Source organism: Lycium ferocissimum, unplaced genomic scaffold (genome assembly GCF_029784015.1).
Source record: "Lycium ferocissimum isolate CSIRO_LF1 unplaced genomic scaffold, AGI_CSIRO_Lferr_CH_V1 ctg4674, whole genome shotgun sequence".
Classification (NCBI taxonomy): Eukaryota; Viridiplantae; Streptophyta; class Magnoliopsida; order Solanales; family Solanaceae; genus Lycium; species Lycium ferocissimum.
In genome coordinates this window covers 25,932-50,076 of record NW_026725739.1, presented here as the reverse complement: position 1 = coordinate 50,076, position 24,145 = coordinate 25,932, and positions in this window count along the sequence as shown.

Sequence of the window (24,145 nt, the reverse complement as noted above, 5' to 3'; positions counted from 1 at the left end):
CAAAGCAAAAATGATGAAACGGCTCCGGAGAAGACTAAGGGTATTGCCGAACCTAGAAGGGATGAAGCTCAGATGGTCGAGAGCAATGGGTCCGAGGCTGGTTCGTTCACCGAAGTGTTGAGAATGCTCGAAACACTAGCGAAGCGGGTAGACTCAATCGAGAAGAGGGTGGAGACATATAACTCTCGGGTGGACCAGATCCCGGGGGCTCCGCCCATTCTGAAAGGACCAGATTCGAAGAGGTACATTCAGAGGCCTTTTCCTCCGAGTGCGGCTCCTAAGTTGATCCCAAAGAGGTTCAAAATGCCGGATATCCAGAAGTATGATGGTACAACGGATCCTCAGGAACACGTGACTTCATACACCTGTGCCATAAAAGGCAACGATGTCGAAGAAGATGAAATTGAATCCGTATTGTTGAAAAAGTTCGGGGAAACTCTGTCAAAAGAAGCATTGACTTGGTATAACCATCTGCCCGAGCATTCAATCACTTCTTTCAAAATGCTCGCGGATGCGTTCATAAAGGCTCACGCGGTGCCAAAAGGCATGTGCCCATAAGGCGGATATTTTTTGGATAGCCCAAAGGGATGACGAGTTATTGCGTGAATTTGTCAACCGTTTCCAAAGGGAACGGATGGAACTCCCTTCGGTTTCGGAGGAATGGGTCGCAAGCTTTTACCAAAGGACTTAACCCTCGAGTTCGACGGCCTCGTTCAAACTAAAGGAAAATCTCTGGAATACGAGGCCGTGACCCGTACGTACACACCAAACGTATACGAATCAAAGATTCGAGTAGAAGATGACCAGCTCAAACTTCCTCCGGGTCCCGTAGACATGAACAAAGGCTCTGAGAGATTGAGGAAGAATTACGATTCGGAGTCACGGCCATCGAGGGAAAGATATCGGCCGTACTCTCATTCAGAAAAATCAAGCTTCAGGTCGGAAAAGTCGAGGAATGATCCCGGTCAATTCTCCAGCCGGGGAGATAGAAGAACCGAGCGGCCATCGAATAGCCGAGGTTGTCATTTAGGAGTGATGCCGGAAGCTCGGCTACCAACTGAGACCCGCCAAGGATATCGGAATACAATTTTAGTGTCAATACCTCTGATCTCGTCTCGGCCATAGGTCGCATCGCAGAAGTAAGGTGGCCGAGACCATTGAGGTCAGATCGCAGTCAGCGGGACCCTAACAGGATATGTGAGTACCATGGAACCCATGGCCACAGAACTGAGTATTGTCGCCAATTAAGAGAAGAGGTGGCCCGTTTACTGAAAAATGGTCAGCTTCGTGAATTTCTGAGTAAGCAGGCCAAAAGCCACTACAAGGAAAGGGAGTCAAACAAACGGATTGAACCGGTAGAACCTCAGCATATAATCAACATGATAATCGGGGGTATGGATGCTAGAGGGTCGGTGATGAAACGGACAAAGGTTTTCATTGTTCGAGAAAAGCGCAGCCGGGATTACGTACCCGAGAGTGCCATCACCTTCAGCAACGAGGATGCGGAAGCCATCATTCAACCGCACAATGATGCGTTGGTAATTTCTATTCTTGTTTTTAAGTCACAAATTAAACGTATTTTAATTGACCCGAGTAGCCAACATCATCCGGTGGAGAGTGGTTGAAAAGCTAAGGCTACTCGACCGGATCGACGCAAGAGTCGGTGTGCTCGTTTAATATGGCGAGTGAAACCACGAAGGGTGAGATTTCTTTGCCGGCCAACATTGATGGCACTATCCAAGAAACGGTATTCTATGTGATAAAGGGGATACGAAGTAACATCGAGTAGACCATGGATACATAGCATGCGAGCCGTGCTATCAACGTTACATCACCTTGAATTCCCGACACGGATAAAAGCCATCTGGGGAGAACAACCTGCCACAAGAGAGATGTTCGCGGTCGAGGAAGCATCACATATTCCTAAAAAACTGGATCAAAAAGAAGAATTAGCCAGGGGTAAGAACTAGGGGTGGGCGTTCGGTTCTTCGGTTCGGTTTTTCAAACTTCGGTTCGGTTTTTTCGGTTTCGGTTTTTTGAAAGTGGACACCGAACACCGCACCGAATTAATTCGGTTCGGTTCGGTTTTTAAAGTTCGGTTCGGTTCGGTTTCGGTTTTCTAATTCGGTTTTCTACTTGTAAAATGGACTTTCTTTAATAGATGCATTGGTTCAATCATTCGGAACATCTCACTGCCAATGTAGTTCTTCTCAAGGCGCGGATCTGCCAACAGATCAAATTCCTCCTTTTCAAGTGCACGACTAAGCAAAGGTCGAGCCTGGACGCCAAAAAGATCAAGTTACATTTAGGCTGGTTCAAGTTTAGTAGTGGAAATTAGTACCGAATTCAATTCTAATCAAAAGAATGAAAATCTTTCTCGACACTTCTTTAATTTATGAGAAGAATATTGCCACATCATCTTAGCAAAGAAAGTTAATTTTTTTTAAGGCACTAAGAGAGATTTGTTAACCGGCTATTTTCACTAGGCTACCGACAACAAGAAAACTAAAGAGTTCAAAAAGAAAAAAAAACATGGTAAATGGAAGTCATGCGGTCAAGAATCGATCATTGTAAAAGATACTAGTTTTCCATAGCTACTGTTATTGATTTTTCAGTTTTCTAACATTAAAAGATCAATGAAATTAAAGCGGATAACTTGGTCAAGCTGTTTGATTGTTCAACTAAAAAGTTTAGGGGCGTACTTTTAGTTGTGTTAAGTAAAAGTTCCGGAGGGGGACTTTTAGTTGTGTTTAAGTAAAACCGCCCCTCCGGCACTTTTTAGTTGAACATAACTAAAAGTCCGCCGGAGGGGGCGTACTTTTACTTAAACACAACTAAAAGTCCGCCCCCCTCCGGCGTACTTTTACTTAACACAACTAAAAGTCCGCGGAGGGGGGCGTACTTTATTAAACACAACTAAAAGTCCGCCCTCCGGCGACTTTTACTTAACACAACCAAACGAAGGCAATTTCGCGAATTGCCCCAATTAGTTTAATTCAAAAGCATGGCCCAAGAGTATAAAAACATAATATAAATTGTAATGTTTTCATAAAAAAATTAAAATACATACACGTATATATACAAATTTAATTTTTAACATAATATATAAAGTCGGTTTGGTTCGGTTTTTAAGACTTGAAACCAAAACCAAACCAAATATAGTCGGTTTTTTATATTAAAAACGAAATAAAAAAAATATATAATTTGTTGCATTTCGTGCAACATTGCACGAAATGCCCATTTTGGTTTAAAAAAAAAAAAAAGGCATACCATTTTGGTGTAACGGTCGAAAAGAAGCCATTTTGGCTCCGTGATTCGTTGTAAAAAACAAAAGAAACCGTAGACCTCAATGTTTCAAAAAGATCGATACAACCTCAATTACAATTTATTTGAGACTTTTTTTCACTTTTGGGCATTCCAAAATACTTGAAACTATTGCATTAGTACGTTTATTCTATACTACTTCTACAAATTTCCTCGATAATTTTAACTTAACAATTCAAAGTTTAAACTTAATTTGATGAGTTGTTTTCTCTATCAAACTTTTCAGTTGTTATGTTAATCTTTCCTTCCACTAACACTAATATAATATACAACCCAAATTTAAAACTAAAACTCTAGTTCTAGTAAAATACCATCATATAAAATGAAAGGAAAATAGTATTGGTGAACTGATAGATGAGACATAATTCTATCATGGCAAGTGGCAACCGAATTCAAATGCACGCAAACCAAAGAAATGAAGACCATATCCTCTATGACACACATAACAAGAGAAAATCTGCCTTTTCGTATATCGCTGCACACAAATTTCTCTATGATTGAAATACTTGACAACAAAATAATTTAGTCAACAAAAGAATCATGGGATAAAAGCCATCCAGGGAGTATTCAACCTTCTTTCCAAATCAACCTTCTTGGTAATACTAATTTGGATAGATAGTTCACAAAGTGGGCCTAAGAAAGACACAAAGTGGAGTGGGCTATTAAGTGATCTGAACTCAAGTAGGGAGTAAAATTATTTATTAAATTTTCGCTTAACCGAATATCAAGAACCGTGAACCGGAACCGAATACCGAACCGAACACCGAATTTTTTATTTTAAAAAAACCGAACCGGACCGAAAAACCGAAAAAACCGAAACCGAAAAACCGAACTAATTCGGTTCGGTCCGGTTTTTCGGTTTTCGGTGTTTATGCCCACCCCTAGTAAGAACTCCAAATAGCAACTACCGTGCACAGGTTCGATCACGGAGCAGAAGGGGTTGGACCCGAGGCATGAAGAGGATGATTTCGGTATACCCAGATCATTCGTTTTACCGGATGACTCGGATGCAGCCAAGTCTACAGTGGAGAAGTTGGAGCAAATCATCTTATTTGAACATCAACCGGATAGAAAGGTATACCTAGGCACGGGGTTAACCTCGGAGCTCAGGAACAAATATATTAAATTCCTTCAAACTAATGTTGATTGTTTCGCATGGTCGCATATAGATATGACTGTGCCGCCGGAAGTAACAACTCACAAGCTCGGCCTTGACGGGAGATTTCCCAGCGAAGTAGAAACAGAGGCCTATGGCAAACCGAAGCACGCCTTCGTAAAGGACGAGGTAACTAAGCTTTTGAAAATAGGCTCTATTCGGAAGTAAAATACCCGGATTGGTCAAGCAACGTAGTGGTGGTGCCGAAAAAGGTAATAAATTTCAAATGTGCGTTGATTATAAGGACCTAAACAAAGCATGCCCGAATGATTCATTTTCGATGCCTCACATCGATAGAATGATCGATGCGACGGTCGGCATAAGATGTTAAGTTTTCTCGATGCTTACTCCGGTATAACCGCATCCGATGCACCCGAGGATCGGAGAAAACATTATTTATTACTCGGTATGGGACTTATTGCTACAATGTCATGCCCTTTGGTTAAAAAATGCCGCGCAACTTACCAACGCCTAGTTAATGGAATGTTCGAAGAACAGATAGGGAAAACAATGGAAGTTTATATTGATGATATGGTTGTCAAGTCCCTGGAAACAGAGGACCATTTAAAACATTTGCAGGAAACCTTAGATGTGCTTCGAAAATACAACATGAAGCTTAACCCAGAGATATGCGCCTTCGGTGTCCGGTTTGGTAAGTTCTTGGGCTTCATGGTGTCTAACCGGGGAATTGAGATTAACCCGGACAAGATCAAAGCAATCGAGGATATCGAGGTGGTAAACAACGTCAAAGGAGTGCGCAGGCTTACCGAAGGATAGCGGCGCCGAGTCGGTTCATATCAAGATCTTCGACAAGAGTCACCGTTTCTTCTCCTTATTAAGGAAGAAGAATGACTTCACTGGACACCGGAATTCCAAAAAGCCTTACAAGAATTAAAAGAGTACTTATCCACCGCCTCTATTGCACACCGAAAACCGACGAGCCTTTTTCTCTATCTTGCCGTGTCCGAGGTAGCGGTAAGTGGTGTTTTGGTCCGAGAAGAGTCGGGTACACAATTCCCCACAGATTATGTGAGTAACTTTGGGGATGCGGGAGACCCGTTATCCCCACCTTGAAAAATTGGCATTAGCACTGGTAAGTGCTTCTAGGAAGCTCAAGCCCTACTTTCAATGCCACCCGATATGTGTAGTGACCACTTATCCTCTAAAGAACAACATGTATAAACCAGAATTATCGGTTAGACTAACTAAATGGGCAGTAGAAATTAGCGGATATGATATCGAATACAAGCCTCGAACGGCCATTAAGTCCCAGATCTTAGCCGACTTTGTGGCCGCTTTCACCCCGGCCTTGATCCCCGAGGTTGAGAAAGAGTTTCTGCTGACCTCGAGGAAAGCCTCGAACTTTAAGGGTTCCGGGCTAGGTATCATCCTTAGAACCCCCGCCGGAGATGCGGTTCGGCAATCCATTAGAACTGTTAAATTGACTAACAATGAAGCCGAGTATGAGGCTATGATTGCAGGACTGGAATTAGCTCGAAGTATGGGGGCCGAAGTAATTGAAGCAAAATGCGACTCTCTCCTGGTCGTTAACCAAGTGAATGGCGTCTTCGAGGTCAAGGACGAACGGATGCAAAGGTATCTGGATAAAGTCCAAGTGATACTTCACCGGTTTAAAGAGTGGACCATGCAGCACGTACCGAGGGAGCAGAACAGCGAAGCCGATGCATTGGCTAATTTGGGATCTTCAGTCGAAGGGGAAGAAATCAACCCCGGGACTGTAGTGCACTTGATGAATTCGGCAATAGAAAACGGGCTTACTGAAATAAACACAATGGGTTTAACATGGAATTGGCGCAACAAATACATCGACTACTTACAAGATGGAAAGCTCCCGAGTGACCCAAAGGAATCACGGTCACTGAGGACGAAAGCAGCGCGGTTTTGCTTGGTAAATGGCCAATTATATCGACGATCTTTCTTCGATCCTTTGGCCAAGTGTTTAGGTCCCGGAGAAACCGAGTACGTGATGAGAGAAGTACACGAAGGGACTTGCGGCAATCACTCCGGTGCTGAAGCCTTAGTCCGGAAAATCATCAGAGCAGGTTATTACTGGAACCGAATGGAGGAAGATTCGAAGAATTTTGTCCGGAAATGCGACGGATGTCAAAGATATGCCCCGATGATTCATCACCGAGAGTTTGACTGCACTGGAATCACCCCGGCCTTCATGAAGTGGGGAATGGACATTGTTGGTCCGTTGCCATGGGCACCGGTAAGGCCCGTTTTATTTTGTTTATGACCACTATTTCTCCAAATGGGTCAAGCACAGCCTTCGAAAAGATAAGAGAAAAAGAGGTTATTGACTTCATACGGGACCACATTATTTGCCGATTCGCATTCCGACCGAAATAACTTGTGACAACGGTCCCCGCTCATCGGTGATAAAGTCAATGATTTCCTCGAAGGGTTGAAGATCAAGAAAATTGTATCAACTCCGTATCACCCGTGTGCTAACGATGTTGGAATCTACGAACAAAACAATAATTCAGAATTTGAGGAAAAGACTTGAAACATCAAAGCATCATTAGGGGGAAATACTACCGGAGGTATTGTGGGCCTACAGATCCACATCAAAATCGAGTACGGGAGAAACACCCTTCTCGTTGGTCTACGGGGCCGAAGCCCTCATTCCCGTAGAAGTCGGTGAACCAAGTCTCCGATTCGGTTACACCACCGAGGGATCAAACGAGGAGGCCATGGTCGTAAAACTCGATCTCACGAGATGAACTTTGGAAAACACGTTGTCCGTATTGCGAAATTTAAACGAGGATGGAAAGGTACTATAACCGGAGGGCTAATTCTCGACATTTCCAAATCGGGGGACTTGGTACTTCGAAAAGTTACCTTGAACACCAAGAATCGCAACGAGGGAAAATCGGGCCCGGTGGGAAGGGCCGTACAAGATAACCGACATAACGGGCAAAGGGTCCTATCAGCTGGAATCCATGGACGGGCAACGGTTGCGCAACAACTGGAATGTGGCTCATTTGAAGAGATACTACTGCTAAGGTATGGACACTTTTTTCTTACTAACCTTTTCTTTTTTGCAGGAAGCCGAGTACCGGTTATAGTTAGCTGCTAGGTCTGAAAACACGTGTTGCACTTTTTTCCTTAGTACGGTTTTGTCCCAAAATGGTTTTTCCGACAAGATTTTTAATGAGGCAACAAGTACAACGTGTTACTAGAAGGAGACGATGACAAAAACTCGGAAACCCGGGGCAACACCCTGCGATTGGGGACTTGATAGTGCTTACCCGACTTCACAGTTCGAATAAGCACTATGTCACGACCCAACCCCGTAGGCCGCGACTAGTGCCCGAGTTGGGCACCCGTACACACCCGTTAATCAGAGGAAGCATACGAATAGCTTACACAGTACACAAATAACATATATATAAAAATGTGGAACGTCACCCCGAAGTCACACAAATGTACAAATATACCTATCGCTATCGCGATCCAAATACGATATCACGTATAAACCGATAAGGCTATCATATTATAGGGGTACGTCCAAATCACAAATCACACGTACACGACCGAACGTTGAATACCCATAACCCACACATATATGTCTACGGACCTCTAAGAGCATAACAGAATCATATGACGGGACGGGGGCCCCGCCGTACCCGTGAACAAACATATGCATATATATACAATAACGTGTTCGGATCAAAGTATAGGCTCCGGAAACGGGAGCGCTCCAAGTCACCGAACAGAATCCTAAGTCGGTGGATCATCCAAAATGAGTACTTCAGTACCGCGCGGCATGAAACGCAACCCAGAAGAAAGGGGTCGCACGGAATATGTGCGAGTATGCAAGGCATGAAATATAGTAAACAAAATCATAGTCAAAACCGAAGTACGGAAAGTAAATGCAATATTCAAAATATCCAAATGCTTACTCATAAAAATACAAATCATGCATAAGGCTCTTAGAACGGTGGTCGCCCGCTTCCGTCGTTGGCGCCACGCCACATCATACTCCAAAGATTTCATATCTCCGACACCCGACATATCATATCACATCATAACGCCGTAACACCCCATAACGCCAAATATACACGGTACCCGCCAAAGGGGACTCGGCGTACGGACACATCATACTCCGGAATATATCAAAATGCGCACGAAACATAACCGGCCCGGACTCGGTGAAGGATATAGTAACCATATGCACGAGCGAGTCGTGGGAGACTATATGCGCTTTAAAACATTTTTCAAAAACTCATAAAATAATCAAAGTGAATTATCATTTAAAACCAAGACGATAGTCAAATCAAGTTTCCTCCGAATGACGTTCGAAAGCATATCAAATAGAACTGTAGGACTCATAAATACGTGTTAAATTATATGAAGTAACTTTGGAACTTAGGGGCATAATCGTCATTATAAACTCGTTAGAGAAATAAGTAATCGCCGCTCGAGGGTTAAGGCGATCGATACACTAAATCCTTTCAAAAGTCGTTAGTACCACACAAAGGAGAGTCTCGGGGCCCACGGACGAGTATCGAACCAATCCGGGTCCATTTATGCAAGTTGGAGACCTTATCCATTATAGAATCTCCCGCGAACGTTTCGAAGCAATCCGAGCTCATCTATGAAAGTTACGATTGTTCGTAGTTACGAAACCTTTTTGGAATAAAAATCTTTATAAAATCTTTGAAACCAAATCATGTAAAAACATAAGGATCATGGTTCAACTGCATTAGGAGAGCTAACATTAAGAAATGAATAGGAATCGCACACAAGCTCGGACCTTAAGAATGGAGCTACCCCGAGACTCGCATCACAATCTACTTACGACTAAGACATGCCTCAAGAAAGAAAGGGTAAGCTTCACATACCTCGTCCGCTTCCTAGATTAATCCAAGCTTACGTCTTGGCTTCTCCAAAAGCTACAATAACATCATTAGACGCCAAACATTAGTCATACGCACTTAGGAATCCAATTCTAGGCTAGCACTCCATTTACAGAAATTTGGGCAGCATCTCCCCTGTAAATTCAACAACCTCGAGAATTCAACTCGGCCAAATTCATCAACAACAATGCCAACAACCAACTAGCAACATCAACAAGTGATTCAAAACTCATTCTAACATTAGTAACTCTTTTCTATATACTTCGACGGCATTTCATTTACATTCAAATCACCACCTATAATTAAGCCAACTCCAATGCTCATACATTCAAATACCAATCCGAAACCATTCAAACAAAATTCAAGAACATTTCAAACAATCCACACAATATTCAAACGGCCCAACCAATGTGCAAAGCCACCCGAAACCTTCCAATTCCCATAGGGACAACAACAACACATTTCTTTCTTCCAAATTCATAAACTACATCAATAATCCGCATGTTAACAACATCATTTTCATCAATTCAAAAACTACATTAAATTCACATTAGCTTCTAAAACAGCCCATACGTTTTCCACTTCAACTTACATCATTAAGCTTTCATTATCATCATATAATCCACAACAACAACAACCAAAACACTAAATAAAATTAGTTCATCATATTCTACAAAACGACCACTTTCAACACGCAACATATCATGATTTCCATCCATTTTTACACATTACAACACATTCAAAAAATCCATAACACATCTAATTCCAACCATTTAACCCACATAAAAAAGCCCCTTAATCCATAAATCTCAACAAAATAACAAACTAGTTTATAACGTTATTTTCTCCGTTCTAATCCGTTAAAACTCTAATTAAACTTGTTAACAATGAAAAAAGGGACCTTAGTCTTACCTTAAGTATGCAGCCAGCACGTCACCCTCTTCTTCTTGGCTGATTTTTATCCCAAATTGAAGGCAACGTAACGTACAACACTTTTCTCTTTCGCATGGCTTCGCGATTCGGGGCTTAGATTGTGGTCAAATTTTTTTTCTCTCTCCTCTCCTCTCTCTCTCTCCATCTCTGAAAATCTGGATGTTTTGGTCTGAAAAATGAAGGAGAAAGCTGAAAATTTCACTTAAATGGCATGGGTATTGGGCCTGACCCGACTTGGAATCGGGTTGGGCCGAATCCACTGTTTAGCTCGACCTTTCTGCCTTAAAACATCCATATCTCCTTATCCCGATGTCGCCTGTGAACCCACGACCTATGGTTGGAAAGATATTTCAATTATCTACAACTTTCATTCTGAGAGTTTTCCCAAATTCCAAACTCATAATACCGCTTTGGCCCCTCGAAGTCAGATCACCCGAAGACGTTTTCTTAAATCGTCCCTTTGGAGGGCTTACACTCATTTTTAGCTTATGGGTCCTTCTTAGGACTTTCTCAAATTCACATGTACTACTCATATATCTCTTCATATGTCCTTTATAAAATCCCAACATGTGGGTCCCACCTTAACACACGGCCACTTTGGCCTTTTCATGAAATTTTTATTTCAACTTCTAGCCCGTAATTTCTCTTAATATTTCATACCAATAAAATTCATAAAAAACTTATACATTACACCAAATCGAAAAATAGCCTTGTCCTTAACTTGTCGCAACTAACTTAAAATATTCCAACGTACAAAATACGGGATATAACATCCTCCCCTTTAGAACATTCGTCCTCGAATGTTAAACTGATCTTACAGGGTCTTATAAGCACTTTGGAGGAGTCTCTTTCATGGCTTCCACATACAGTTCATTAATCGAAATAACCAATTTAGGAATTTGAATTACCCGTTGGCATAGGAAATAAGTAGAGATACTTATTCTTCATCTCTTCTTCGGCTTCCCAGGTCATTTCCTCCCCGCTATTGTTTCGCCACAATATCATAATAAAAGCTATAGGTCGCTCCTCGTAGGATAAATCCTCCGTCACTTGGATATCATTTATGGGAAATACTCTAGAAGAATCACCTATATATTTGCGAAGCATTGACCCGTGGAAGACCGGGCGCACCGAGTTTCACTTTGCCAAATCGCCGGTAGATCTAACTAGTAGGCGGCCCGGCCTATCTTACGGATGACCCGATAAAGCCCAATGTACCTCGGTCGAGCTTCCCCTTCTTGCCGACTTCACAACACCCTTCAAGGGTGACACTTCCAAAGATACCCGATCGTCGACCACGAAACTCTAGTGTGTCGACGTCGACTATCTACATATGATTTCTCGTCAACTTTCCGAGCGCTAATTACCGCTCCCGAATGAGTTTCACTTTGTCAACTCTTTGCCGACTCATATCTTGCCCAATTAACTTAGTTTCGCCAACATCGAACCAGCCAATCGGTAGCTCGCACTTCTGCCATACGAGCCTTATACGGCTATCCGGATGCGAGAATAGTAGCTATTATTATAGGCAAACCCCATAAGTGGCATATGATCATCCCGGTATCTCGAAATCAAGAACGCGAGCTCGCACATATCCCTTAGCGTCGAATAGTACGCTCGGTCCGTTCGTCGTCTGAGGGTGAAATGCCGTGCTAAGACTCACTTGCGGCTCAATGGTCAACGTCATCCTTACATCCTTGTCACCATTTACCTTTACATTCCGAGTGCTCACCCAACATGACTTTATCGCTAGTAAGTATAATGGTTATGTCCCTTAACTATTTCTCCTAGTTCCTTCCCAAAACTACTTCCATCGATCCAAAATATGTATATACGAAATGGTTCTGCACCCTTCGCTATTCTTCACAAGACAACTACACTTATGGCAACTCATAATTCGAGTTCAAACTAAATCCTTGGGCTCTTGCCACCACTATATTTTTTTAGCTTTCTCGCTTTACACAATCGTTCCTTTAACCTCTATCTCTCAAATCTTACAATACAACCCAAAAGCATAGAGTTACGGAAGTTCTTACTCTTTCGCTTTTTCCCGACATTTTGGTCACTTTACCTACCATCTACTCACTTCCTTTCTTTTCCAAATATCGTTATATTAGAACTTTCCAAGCTCAACCTGTAGTGAAAATAGAATCAACTTGCCTTACAACATTTGTGCCATTTTTGTCACTCGAACTTCGTTACCCTGTCCGATTAATGCCTTCCCATGTGCCGCAACGTCGATTGCTGGGATATACATACCTGCTGATATATCCATGTATGGGATATCATATACGTACGCATACATAATTTCTACCATCTTGCTTACAAAATATTTCCAAACGCCATTCAACTTACCCCTCGCTTCTAAAGCCGTGATGCACCTTCTTTCTTTTCACCGATTCGATCCGCCTCGTCCCATATGACCTCCTAAGGTTTCGTCCGCTCTTGTATACTCTACTTTCCTTTAGACCACTCTAGCTTCCCATTTGCTTCATACGCCTGAATTTGTAAGACTTTCAGGAAACTTCCCAGGGGGGTCACCCATCCTAAAATTGCTCCCACTCCAGCACGCTTAACTTTGGGACTCTGACGGAATTCGATGCTCTAACGCTAGTATGATCGTGTCGACCTCGCCACATGACCTTCAACACATAATCTGGAGTAAGTTGAAGTCTGGCGTATTTCAAACGCCCTCATAATACATCTCTCACCGAATTAAAAGGGTCCCTTGCTTCAACCCAATAATTATTTAATACTCGTAGTTATTTCAAATTCTCCGTTAGGTGGCATTCATATTCCAACAATAAGTGTCCAAAATTCTCTTGGAATAATATTTTTATCTCAACTCGCACCATCTCGCTTCTCTTGATGAATTCATATTGCATCATCCGTTCCCTAAGCCTACCGTCTTTGTCGCTTAAAGACCCCATTATTTCCGGGCGAAGTCATGTGCACGCACACACCCCTTTATGTTGCATGCCTTTTTATCCTTACCGTGTACCCAACACCGGATTCTAACTTATTCAAAACATACCGAGTTCGTCTTAATAATGATCTTATCTTATTATCATATCGTCATATTGCGCTTTAAATTTATAACTAGGTGTTTTCTTTGCGTTCCATATTCGTACTCATTTAATTGCATCGACCTTGGGTGCTTCCTTTAGTATCCCCTTACCACATTTTTCCAGTCTATGTTTACCCCTTTCTTGTCCTGCGCACGAGGAGCTTTATAATACCGCTACATTTTAAGAAAATACTACTCCTACATAATCCCTTTCTCCTTTCCAAATCCTATTATGTTCATTCCCGTTTGTTTTCCTCATACTAATCATTTTCTAGCACTCATTTTACCTCGTTATTCATCTTTCTATGGTTTGGCCTTTCACGGTTCCGTCACTGATATCACTCACATTCACGTCTACACATGTCATCACCTATTACTGCGCTGTTATCTTACCCGCGTTTCCTTTTTTATCTCCTTCCTTCCAATTAATCCCTTCTTCTTTGTGCTCGCTATCGTTTCCGTTATCTCGTAGTTTCTATTCTATACTTTCCCCCTATAAAAGAACTTCATAAATCCCCTTTTTTTTTATATTGATCACTAGTTCACCCTCATACTAGTTGCACGGATCACGTCATATTCTTTGGTTGCTTCCTCGTTGGGCTTTGCTCATTTTCATAACATTCCTTATTATATTCACATAATATTTTGTTCGTAACCAACCTTATAGCGTCACACTTCTTAACTTTTTGCCCCTTCTAGTCAATCTTATCTTTAATATCTTACAACCGTCTTGTCGACGTTCCGTTGCATTCATATCCATCACAATTCTTCTTCTTCTTTCCCCTTTTTTTTTTCTGTACTCTTGTCTCAATCGTACTATTATTTCTTCTAACTATTAACTCGTCATAATTTATCCATGCTTATCAATTCAGTTGGTACCTTAATATAACATTCTACCAAGGTTTGCCAACCTCTTCTAATTCATCCTTTAAGATCACAAGCCCCTTCCAAATTCTTTTTACTATGTCGGTATCGACCTCCTAATTACCGTTACCGTCAATTCGGCCAGCTTAACTTATTTTTCAAGGTTAGCCATACTTGCAACTTAATCAAATTCTATCTTTACTAATAATACGACCTTTCAAGGCATATTATAATCCATACCTCATTCTTGTTTTATTTCCCCGGAAAACTTTTCGCAGTTTCCCATATATTTCTTACTATCTCAAAATCTGTACACAGGAAATACCAACAATGCCTCACAGGGCCATCACGTATATATACATATCATATCATATCACAGCCACACAGGGCTCCCAGTATCAACAACAGTATGAAAATGAGGGACTTACCTCATATGTCCAATTCGAACCGCACCTGTTACACTTCCCTGTTTACTTTTTCTTTCTGAAAATTTTTGGACTTTACATCTCAATCGTACTTTAATGCCTTAGTCAACATATGCCTTTCGTACCTTTACTTACCTCGCTTGCTTTGTAACTTCCAAGATCGTCAATCGCTTCCTTCCGTTGATGTCGTCCTTCTCCGAAATCAAAGGTTGGTACGGAGAATCTCATTTCCTATGACTTGGCTCTATCGCACGATCTAAGACAGAAAAAAGGGTCACTGATTCCTAAATGCCCCGCAGCCTCCTGTTTATGAGTGTGGCCGGCTTCACACCATAAACAAGACTCTGCCGGACACGGTCTGTAGACAATCCGAGGACGAACCGCTCTGATACCACTTTTGTCACGACCCAACCCCGTAGGCCGCGACTAGTGCCCGAGTTGGGCACCCGTACACACCCGTTAATCAGAGGTAGCATACGAATAGCTTACACAGTACACAAATAACATATATATAAAAATGTGGAACGTCACCCCGAAGCTGTCACAAATGTACAAATATACCTATCGCTATCGCGATCCGATAATATCACGTATAAGCCGATAAGGCTATCATAGTATAGGGGGACGTCCAAATCACAAATCACACGTACACGACCGAACAAGAATACCCATAACCCACACATATATGTCTACGTACCTCTAAGAGTCATAACAAAATCATATGACGGGACAGGCCCCGCCGTATCCGTGAACAAACATATATATATATATATACAATAACGTTCTCCGGATCAAAGTATAGGCTCCAAACAAGGAGCGCTCCAAGTCACCGAACAGAATCCTAAGTCGGTGGATCATCCAAATGAGTACCGTACCGCGCGGCATGAAACGCAGCCCCGAAGAAAGGGGTTCAAGATTTTAATATGTACTGAGTATGCAAAGCATGGGATGTAGTAAACAAAATCATAGTCAAAACCAGAAGTACAGAAAGTAAATGCAATATTCAAAATATCCAAATGCTTACTCATAAAAATATAAATCATGCATAAGGCTCTTAGAACGGTGGTCGCCCGCCTATCGTTGGCGCCACGCCACATCATACTCCAGAAGATTTCATATCTCCAACACCCGACATATCATATCACATCATAACGCCGTAACACCCCATAACGCCAAATATACACGGTACCCGGCCAAAGGGACTCGGCGTACCGGACACATCATATTCCGAAATATATCAAAGTGCGCACGAAACATAACCGGCCCGGGACTCGGTGAAGGATATAGTAACCATATGCACGAGCGAGTCGTGGGAGACTATATGCGCTTAAAACATTTTTCAAAAACTCATAAAATAATCAAAGTGAATTATCATTTAAAACCAAGACGATAGTCAAATCAAGTTTCCTCCGAATGACGTTCGAAAGCATATCAAATAGAACTGTAGGACTCATAAATACGTGTTAAATTATATGAAGTAACTTTGGAACTTAGAGGCATAATCGTCATTATAAACTCGTTAGAGAAATAAGTAATCGCCGCTCGAGGGTTAAGGCGATCGATACACTAAATCCTTTCAAAAGTCGTTAGTACCACACAAAGGAGAGTCTCGGGGCCCACGGACGAGTATCGAACCAATCCGGGTCCATTTATGCAAGTTGGAGACCTTATCCATTATAGAATCTCCCGCGAACGTTTCGAAGCGATCCGAGCTCGTCTATGAAAGTTACGATTGTTCGTAGTTACGAAACCTTTTTGGAATAAAAATCTTTATAAAATCTTTGAAACCAAATCATGTAAAAACATAAGGATCATGGTTCGACTGCATTAGGAGAGCTAACATTAAGAAATGAATAGAATCGCACACAAGCTCGGACCTTAAGAATGGAGTTACCCCGAGACTCGCATCACAATCTACTTACGACTAAGACATGCCTCAAGAAAGAAAGGGTAAGCTTCACATACCTCGTCCGCTTCCTAGATTAATCCAAGCTTACGTCTTGGCTTCTCCAAAAGCTACAATAACATCATTAGACGCCAAACATTAGTCGTACGCATTAGAAATCCAATTCTAGGCTAGCACTCCATTTACGTAAATTTGGGCAAGATCTCCCCCCGTAAATTCAACAACCCCGAGAATTCAACTCGGCCAAATTCATCAACAACAATGCCAACAACCAACTAGCAACATCAACAAGTGATTCAAAACTCATTCTAACATTAGTAACTCTTTTCTATATACTTCGACGGCATTTCATTTACATTCAAATCACCACCTACAATTAAGCCAACTCCAATGCTCATACATTCAAATACCAATCCGAAACCATTCAAACAAAATTCAAGAACATTTCAAACAATCCACACAATATTCAAACGGCCCAACCAATGTGCAAAGCCACCCGAAACCTTCCAATTCCCATAGGGACAACAACAACACATTTCTTTCTTCCAAATTCATAAACTACATCAATAATCCGCATGTTAACAACATCATTTTCATCAATTCAAGAAACTACATTAAATTCACATTAGCTTCTAAAACAGCCCATATACGTTTTCCACTTCAACTTACATCATTAAGCTTTCATTATCATCATATAATCCACAACAACAACAACCAAAACACTAAATAAAATTAGTTCATCATATTCTACAAAACGATTGTCAACTTCAACACGCAACATATCATGATTTCCATCCATTTTTACACATTACAACACATTCAAAACATCCATAACACATGTAATTCCAACCATTTAACCCACATAAAAAAAATTTTAATCCATAAATCTCAACAAAATAACAAACTAGTTTATAACGCTATTTTCTCCGTTCTAATCCGTTAAAACTCTAATTAAACTTGTTAACAATGAAAAAGGGACCTTAGTCTTACCTTAAGTATGCAGCCAGACGTCACCCTCTTCTTCTTGGCTGATTTTTAGCCCAAATTGAAGGCAACGTAACGTACAACACTTTTCTCTTCATGAGCTTCGCGATTCGGGGCTTAGATTGTGGTCAAAATTTGGTTTCTCTCTACCTCTCTCTCTCTCTCTCTCCATCTCTGAAAATTTCGGATGTTTTGGTCCGAAAAATGAAGGAGAAAGCTGAAAATTTCACTTAAATGGCATGGGTATTGGGCTTCGACCCGACTTGGAATCGGGTTGGGCCGAATCCACTCGTTCACCGACCTTCGCCTTAAAACATCCATATCTCCTTATCCCGATGTCGCCTGTGAACCCACGACCTATGGTTGGAAAGATATTTCAATTATCTACAACTTTAATTCTGGGAGTTTTCCCAAAGTTCAAACTCATAATACCGCTTTGGCCCCTCGAAGTCAGATCACTCGAAGACGTTTTCTTAAATCGTCCCTTTGGAGGGCTTACACTCATTTTTAGCTTATGGGTCCTTCTTAGGACTTTCTCAACTTCAGATGTACTACTCATATATCTCTTCATATGTCCTTTATAAAATACCAACATGTGGGTCCCACCTTAACACACGGCCACTTTAGCCTTTTCATGAAATTTTTATTTCAACTTCTAGCCCCTAATTTCTCTTAATATTCCATACCAATAAAATTCATAAACAACTTATACATTACACCAAATCGAAAAATAGCCTTGTCCTTAACTTGTCGCAACTAACTTATAATATTCCAACATACAAAATACGGGATATAACACCTTTAGGCTACTATACCCACATCGAGGTTTACCCCGGTTAGTTGAAAACGGAAGAGTTCAACAAAGAACACCGTTGGATCCTCATAAACCGGACCTCCGGTAATAGATTTCGATGTAAGGACCAAACGATCAAGAACGAATCATGTCCACTTAATATTTGCTACGGCAAAACCAAAGCCGATCTTACGCCATTAGGTTTGATGTAAGGACCAAACGATACGAGAACGAATCGTGTCCCACTTAGAATTTCTTCTGACAAAAACGAAGGAAACGGACAAGCCCTCATGTCATTGTACAAATACTTAGAGTTTATTGAAAAATTAAATTATTATATTTCGAATATGTCTTCCTAGTAAAGCACATTACCCCAATCGGGCATCATTTTATCCGTATGCCCACCTGCACACTTCTGACTTGAAATACGATAAAGGCAACAACATCACATTAACGAGCCAAAATCTGCACCCCGAATGGGGACTAACATCAGAAATTGGTAAAGCAGAGATTAGTTCCCGAACCTAATCTAAGATAAAGCGAATAGCCGAAGAATATCGGCCACTAAAAATGCCTAACGTGATTTGGAGACGATAAATTCACAAAGCATAAATAAGTCCGCGGGCAAACCACTTTCGATCCAACTCCGGACAAAATATACCGATGAAGTTAAAAACCAATGTATAACGAACAGTCCGAAACGTGACTCTGATGTCTCTGCTTATCCTCGTAACGGACCGACAGTTCGGACAAATGTTATAACAAACATTCAAAAAAAAGAATAGTCAACAAGAAAGATGCATTTTTCATATATGTAAAATTTTTACACTTGCAATCCTACAAAGTTTAAAAAAAAAAAAAAAAAAAAAAAAAAAAAAAGCAAAACAAAGGCTAAATACGAGGCCCGAAACTATCCGGTGTGTTGGAACCCCGAGTGTTTCGGACAACTTTGTCCCGGCTCGGGTCTTCGGAGTCTGAATCGAGGGCTCTCTAGCTTCTTCCTCGGTCCTTCTAGCCTCGGTATAAGGGCGGGAGAGATCGATAAAGCCACGCTCGGCTTCCTCGAGGATGATCCTCGAGACTTCCCCGGTCGTGCTCTACGCGATCGTGGAGTAAACACCGAGCGACTCGGCGCTTCTCGGAAGCACGCCGTCGGCCTCGGCCGGGTGACTTAGCCACTAATAATCCCTCTCTTCATCGAGGATTCTGCGGTATTGAGTGGCCGACTCGAAGCTTAACGAGAAGATCATTAGCACAGGACCGATCTCCTCGAGCGTGGTTCTTAGCTCGTACGTAATCGGGCCTGTCCTCGACTTTTGCTCGAATACCCTCGTTCTCTTCTTCATGCTTGGCACTCTCGAGATTCAAGCCGTCGATGCCTCTCGGCCATGTTCACGGCATCGGACTTGACCTAGTCGAAGCTCCCCGGAGTTGGGAAATGATGGTTTCGAGCTCGCTAAGCTTGGAAGAAAATCGAGCATTGTCTTGACTAAGATCGATTTTCTCCTCCTCCAGAAGCCGGTTCCTCTCCACAATCCCGGCCAGCTCACCCTTTAATCGAAGGTTCTCGGCCTTCGTTGTATCAAACTCGGGGCGAAGGTTGGTGAGGGCCCTTTGCTCGGCTCGGTTCATCCTCGTACACACTGTAAAAAAGTGCTTGGAACTTCTCGTTCCCGGACCTTGGGCGTCGGCCCCAGCCTCTAAGGTCGTCTACCTCTTGGCTTTGAGCACGGATGAAGGCTTCATTAACAAGCGCCGCACTCACCGTAAAAGTAACGGAGAAGTTAAAAACGAGAAACTAAAAAATTCACGTCGAATTATGCGAGGATAAGGGCGATAGCTTGCCGTTGCCAGCGTGCGTACCTTCGTTAATTAGGCTCGCCCGAAGGACTCCAACCGTCTTCCTCTTGTCCGAATCCGAAACAAGGGGCCTTAAATAGCTCGTTATTCCCACGGACGAGACGGAGAAAGGCTGCCCCTCGGAACGGTAACCATAGCCGATCTGGTCCCTCCCCAGGTTCCACACTTGGAGCCTCGGAAGATGCGCACTAGGCTCTCCCGGTGCTCGGCTTTCGGCCGGGACGGACTAGCTGCCCTCGTGGCTCGAGGGATTGGAAGATGTTCGAAACCCGCAGCCTCCCCGGTTGCAGGAGGTGTATCTAAAAATATGTCATCGAGGTTGTCTAAGCTCGGAGCAAAGAGAGAGGCCGAACGGACCGTCGGCCTCGGTAGGAGCGGTGCTTCGAATCCGGTAGTTGGGTCCTCGGTGGCGGTGAACGGTCCGTCGGGGGTCTCAGTACCGGGTGATGACTCAGCTCTTGGTCCGGCCTCAACAGTCGAGTCAGGCTCGGATCTTCTCGATCTTTGCAGGGGAATCTCCTCAGAAGAGGCATCACCGAAATATCAATGAATTCAATGGACCTTAGAGGTGTTGGGTAAAGTATTTCTTCCCCGTATCTCGGCAGAGCCGAACGGAAGGTCTCTCTCCTCATTTGAAGAGGTGGAATGGTAGTTTCTTCCTCCGTGATCTGACTGAAGGATGGGGCCACGCCTACCCGGCGAATAATCAAATCGGGCTCTTCTTCATCTCTTAGAGTCCGGACAACGCTCTTGGCCCTTTTCCTCAGTTTTTCCCCTTTGTCCGAGGGCTTCGTTCGTCTTTTGTTGGCAGCAATGATGATATGGGATGACCGTGAATCGACCGAACGCGGCGGCCGACACGGCTTGCCCGATTTCGCCCCCGGTGCGGGATTCACCGAGCCCCGGTAAACCTAAATATCGAAGGTTATGGAAAGAAGAAAAGGGCGAGAAGATACGTTATATTCTAACTTAAAAGTAGTGTTACCATGATTTTGGGCAACCCATCGGCCACGCGACATAATCCCCCATGTCAACTCTTCGTGGATGTGTTGGTCGAGGAACGCTTCAACCCACTCGTTCATGTGTGGAACGGCCGGAGGTATCCATGCCACGGCTGATAAACAGAAACGGGGAAGTGTAAATACAAAGGGTTAAATGAAAGAATCCAAGAATAAATTAATAAAGGGAGAACCGAGAAACTTACGGTTATCATTCCATTTTTTCGGGAAGGGCATATACTCCTCCCGGAATAATGTACGGTCCTCGCCGGACGAAGCGCTCTACTCCCCCCGATCTCTATCTTCATCCATTTTGGAGAAGATCGAATTCCGGCCTCGCTTGGCGAGCTTTATTACACACCCCCCCCCCCCCCGGAATCGCCTCGGGGAATACAAGCGGATCAAATGGGTCATCGTGAATTCTTTTTTGGCGTTGTTAGCCAACAGCCGGAGGCAGGCTACGGTCCTCCAGATTATCGGACCGATTTGAGCAAGGGTTACATTATAAGTCCCAAGACATCTCCAATATAACGGGATCGATTGGGGGATCGAGCTTGAGCGTGAAAGGATAGGTGTAAACGTATAAGAAGCCTTCCCTATGGTCAGTGATTAATTCATCAGGGCCGGGGGCGAACACCTGCACCAGACGGTTATCCCATCCACAGTCAGCCCGGACCTGATCAAGCTTGTCCTCGGTAACGGACGAGGGGTATCGCCTTACATCGTACCCTTTGTCGGCAATCAAGGAAGGCTTCTCAGCTTCGAATTCTTTATTGTAGTTGGGCTTAGACGGTACTATGTCAAAGCCGTAGGCTCGGCTATGGTTTTTCCCTTCGGTTGAGATACGGCTCGCTCTCGAGAAGAAACCGAGGAAATGTCCGGGAAGTGGTTTCGGTGTTAGCGGACATTCGGAATAGATGGAAAAGAAGATTGAAAATTTGGTAAAAAGATAAGAAAAGAGAAACAGCAATTGAAAGGGGAATTAAAAATGACAATGGCAAGAAGCGTAGTAGCGCTCTCAGTTGAAAAACAGCAGTTGAAGGGTTAAACAAGGTTCTTGCAAACAAAATAATAAGCAACGAATATGAGCAGTTGAATCAACGAGGAAAATGAAGACGATGAATTGAGGGTAAAACAGAAGTGAAGAAATAGAAGTGGAGAAGCGAAAGAGAAGAAATGAACAGGTGGAACGTTATATATAGGCATGGGGTCTGAGGCAGTTACAGATCTCGACCAACCGGGGGATGCCACGTGTCCCATAATTAATGAGACGTGATTTGAAAAGACGTGCATAACGGCGGTTGCAGAAGTTGGCCGTTCGGGGTGTGACACGTGGCTTGTGGCAGAAGGACGTGACGTAACTATTCCCGCCAAAATGAAAAGATAAGAACGAGCCTATGGAACCGCCGATTTCGTGACTCATCCACTTCCCGTTACTCCGGCAAAGCTTCGGTCCGGAAAGTGTGGGGGACTATCCGTATACGGTAAAACCGGATTAGTGTTTAGCCGAGACCGGGGCCGGAAAATGAAGAAAACATGCACGAACGTTCGGGCCGGGGGAATTGCATCGAGTGCTTGATCGGGAAAATCGGAGGAAAACCTTAAGGTCCGATTTATCCGGGGCAAACTACTTACCAGTTGGTCCGATTTCTACATGGCCGAGTTGATCGTGGCCGTAGGTCCGGTTTATACATGGCTGAGTTGATCGTGGCCGTTAGTCCGGTTTCTTCATGATTGTTATGATCGGGGCCGTTGGTCCGGTTAATCAGTTATTCAATTGCCACGTGTGAAGATCGTTTTGCCACCTATTACTGTCAGTCGTACGGGTGTCAGACCGTACGACCTAACCTTATCCATATTAGGGCTTCCTTTATTCTAAAAGGGTTTTATGATGTATGAAAGGCCCATAGAGAAAAACTATAAATAGGGGGCACTTCCTTACTTTTAGGGGTTGGCTTTTCAGATCCAAAACATTGTGTTAGAATTGATATTGAAGCTTTCTTTCTCTCTTTCTCTCTGGTTTTGGTCCGGTTTGAAGTATTAACTTCATTTAAGCATATTATTCAATATTGCTCTGTAACACACACATATATATATATAGCTCAAACCCATAACACAAACACATTCGTCCAAATCATTAGCATACTGATTTACATATATTTAAGTCATCTATAAACGAATCCACATATACATTTTTCATTAATCAAAATAAGATTAAAGTATCCACATATCCTATACCTCACTTACAAATTCAACTTATTACCTAATTTTGGGGTAAACAATTATGTCTCAATTCTATAATTCAGACCCGAAATCTATTACATTCCTCCAACATACATTTGTACGAGAGGACAAGTCGTATGTTTAGAATGTGTTCCAAATTTGGCTTTGTAAGCGCTTTTACAAACCAAGAAGTACGGGTGTTCATCGTCGGTTTGGATCGATTTTGGGTTAAAACCAAAACCAAACCAATCTAGTCGGTTTTTAAAATTATTAAAACCAAACCAAACCAAGTATAATACATATCCGTCAGTTTGGTTGTAGTCGGTTTGGTTCGATTTGAGTCGGGTTTTCGGTTTGTAAGAAAACTAACAGTATTTCTTTCTTTCCTGCTTTTTTCCTATAATTAGGAGAGAATTTTCTATCCATAATTTGTTATTACCCTTTTATTGTGGTACCTATAATTTTTTTGCATTATGAAAAACATGTCTTAGGATTATGATTTAATTAAGTGAAAAGAAGTTTATAAGAAATATAAAAAATAAATCTAGGTAAATCTCATAATTGTTTCTTTGAATAAATGAGTTTGAATTCATTGATTTCTTTTTAAAATAGACTTAAGGTATAAAGTTCATTAGCCTATTAGAGATAAATAAAATATTGACAAAACGTATATAAATTATTTAAAAGTATTTATAAAAATTAATGTCTTGTATATATATAATTATA